The following is a 3,352-nucleotide window of genomic DNA, read 5'->3' as shown; positions in this document are numbered from 1 at the left end:
ATCAAAACTTTGACAGTGGAGACCTCGTTTGCCCTAACATACAGGAACGAGATTGTGGCCCTTGTAGAGATTGTGTTGCCAAGCTACCGTATCCGACATTTCGACCAAAGGTAACACAACAGAGCATTGGAAGACCACCTCGACCTATTGAACAAACAATGAGACAAAGCCAAGGCCCAAGCAACCCCCAACAAAAGAAGAATCAAGTGCTACTTCAAATGAAGCGTCAAGTCCATAACCTTGAAGATAGGGGACCTAGTCTTAAGAGAAACCAAAATAACCACACAAGATAGGGGACCTAGCCCGAATTGAGGTCGAGTCCTTAGACTAGGGGTGATGAAATAGGTGCACAAGTCCTCAAATTGTGCAATACTCACCACTGAGGTCAAGTCCTTAGACTCGCGTTGATAAAACAAGCTAGCAAGTCCTCATTACGGGACTTTCATCCACCCACACAATCGCAATGCCTAGAACACAAGCATCAACATAACCCATAAAAGGATTAAGAAAGCCAAATGTTTGGAATGCAGAATGTCCAAAACAAAGCATCAATTTACATAGAGGAAAAGACGACTATTGCAATCACATGGGGATTACACAAGAAGAAATACCAAGTTACACAAAAATACCAATCTCCATACTGCTAAAATTTGTGCTTTAGTATCATGATATTTACTTTTACCACTTGACCTAAGTAGAATTTTTTTGCTGCAATTTACTACATACTATTAGATCAATAGGTGCATTGCATCTTAATTTTCATATAAGAGGGATATGTACCCTTGTGTTACATATCCTGACGCCTTAGTCACTGTTCAATCCCAAACGGGAGTTGGGGGCATCACACAACCTCCTTTCCAGATCGAGCTCCTCCTCAACAATCTGAAGCTAAAGGTTCATCTTATTCTTCATATGCAGAGCCTGACACAACTTCTACCAATCCAAGAGAAATGGTAGTAGGTCCATAAGTGTAACACCCCGTTCTCGTAGGATAGAGACGTTACTAACATACATGACAAGATGCCTGGTAAAGAGATTCATTATTCTTAAATACCTCATTCATTGAAAAATTTAATTGAAAGGACATAAATAGTCTTGAAACTTGAAACTGAAAATAAAGTAAAACATGAGCTAGTCTTAAACAAGACTAGTTATTGAAATGACGTAAAAGAAAGCTTAATCCTTGTGTAAATGACACTTATTCCTCTCTAAGTCTTTATACTAGAACTACTCCTGGCCATCCAGCTCTGTATCATCATAATCACCATCTGTGGCAATCAACATAGAAGAAAATAGAAAGACAAACAACAACAAAAACGAGTCGAATACTCAATAAATAGCACATCATACCGTAAAATATTATTTAGCTTAGCATAAACTTGATTTTTAAAGCCTCATCATAACTTACATATAACATTCATAGATTCTCATAACCAATCTATACTCCATTAACATGAGTGGAAACATACATAATCATGGCAAACATGAAACGTGAATGCATGAGTAACTTGTTTATCTTGAATTTTACTTATTACATGGTGAACCATGCTTGAGTCCATGGCACCACATAACTTGTCATGTAGTGAAACACACTTGAGTCCATGTTTCACTTAACTTGCGTAACATGGAGTGAAACACGCTTAAGTCTGTGTTTCACTTATCTTTCATAACATGGAGTGAAACACAGACTCAAGTGTGGTACCGTCTTAGCATAACTTGTGGTAAACATGCTTGGGTCCGTGTTACCTTAAAATATTTAACTTTCTTAATGCATGAAAACTTTCTTGGACTTCGTGGGCTTTTCTAGCATCGCACATTCTTGAACATGGCATATTCTTATACATGGCAAAGCATATCATGGCATATATTTGTACATAGCCTAATATGATCTAAACATAAACATTCCATGGCAAACATGATCTGAGTTAACATACTTGATCTAAATACTTCATGATATTACATAGCATATAAGATTTAATCACTACATGAACATGGCATACATAAACTGACTAGTTTATTACATGGCATACTTGACTTAAATTACTACAGGAACATTTCATGGCTTCCATGTGATTTACAATCATTCACCCCATCATCAACGAATTCATTCATACGAACATAATGACATAATTCATCCAAGATCATGAAACGAATCTAACCTTGACTTAGCTCGTAGCGTAGCGTAGATAAACATCATATTTTTTCATATACAATTAGAAAATTACAAGACACATGCAATTATATGATCATACTAATTACCTCTTAGCGCTGCTTCCAAAATCTCACGTCGTAGCTCGTGACCTATACGAGACAATAGACGCTAGTAAACTTTTCTAGAAAACGTGTCGTAGCAATCTAAATACGTAAAATCTTACCATAGAGATAATTTAATAAATATTCAAATATAAAAAGGTTACATAAAATAATATTATTCCAAGACTCATATCATAATACTTAATATTCTGTGCAAACATATAACTTAATAATTTTATAAAAAATCTAGTTAAAGGTTAATTAGAATATTAACTAAGATAATAAGCTGAAACAATATAAAAGAATACTTTAAAAGTATGTTTAAAAGCCCTTAAATATTTTCTATAAAAACAAGTCTATGACTAATATATTTATTTAAGTAAACCAACCCACTCAAAACATTAAAACAGTTTCTCGTGAAACACCATCAACTCACATTAAAGAGTATGTTGATTTATAAAATCAACCTACTTAAAATAATAAATATTTCTAAAAATAGAATAGTAAAACATAGAATCCTTAGGCAGGAAATTATTCAAGATATGTGTGAGAAGATTTGTTCTTCACTGTCACCCATTGTAACCATACGAACCTAGAATAGGACTTTAGATTTATTTAGTCAGAATTTATTTATTTATTATTATTATTGTTATTGTTATAAACTTGAGATATGTAAGATGATATTTGTTGTTGACTAAGTTTCATCCCCTATTTTGAAATTTTATCCTATTAGTTTTCATTTTAGTTTGACTACGACCCCCGAATTGAATTCAAACTCTCAACTTTAAGACTTTATCCAATTTCTCCTCAAGACTCATGGCATCTCCCTCTCCCTCATCTATACATCCCACATGATCCTTTGTTTTAAACACAAAAAACATAACGAGAAAAGATACACATACCAGCCCAACGTAACAGCCCCTACAATCGGGAAAACCACTCTCACAGCCAACCGAGGCAACCAACTCACCTGAAATAGCCACAGAATGTGCCGACCAGCCCAATCCCGTTGAACACACTCCCTTCAGGTAAGCCCACACCGGAATCTTCTCTCTCCCTCCATTCTTTGTTTCAGTTTGACATATTCTCTCTCTCTCTC

General features: G+C 35.1%; 1 long non-coding RNA gene across 1 annotated transcript; it reads right to left on the bottom strand.

Moving 5' to 3' along the window:
• Window positions 1–1,204: 1,204 nt before the first annotated feature.
• Window positions 1,205–2,306, bottom strand: LOC122295523. The gene is made up of 2 exons (XR_006238147.1): window positions 2,260–2,306; window positions 1,205–1,268 (listed from the first exon to the last, which is right to left on the bottom strand). It is a non-coding gene; the product is annotated as an uncharacterized LOC122295523 (long non-coding RNA).
• Between the last annotated feature and the right edge of the window lie 1,046 nt (window positions 2,307–3,352).

This window comes from Carya illinoinensis, chromosome 15 (assembly GCF_018687715.1).
Source record: "Carya illinoinensis cultivar Pawnee chromosome 15, C.illinoinensisPawnee_v1, whole genome shotgun sequence".
NCBI lineage: Eukaryota > Viridiplantae > Streptophyta > Magnoliopsida > Fagales > Juglandaceae > Carya > Carya illinoinensis.
This window is presented reverse-complemented; position numbering and strand designations above follow the sequence as displayed.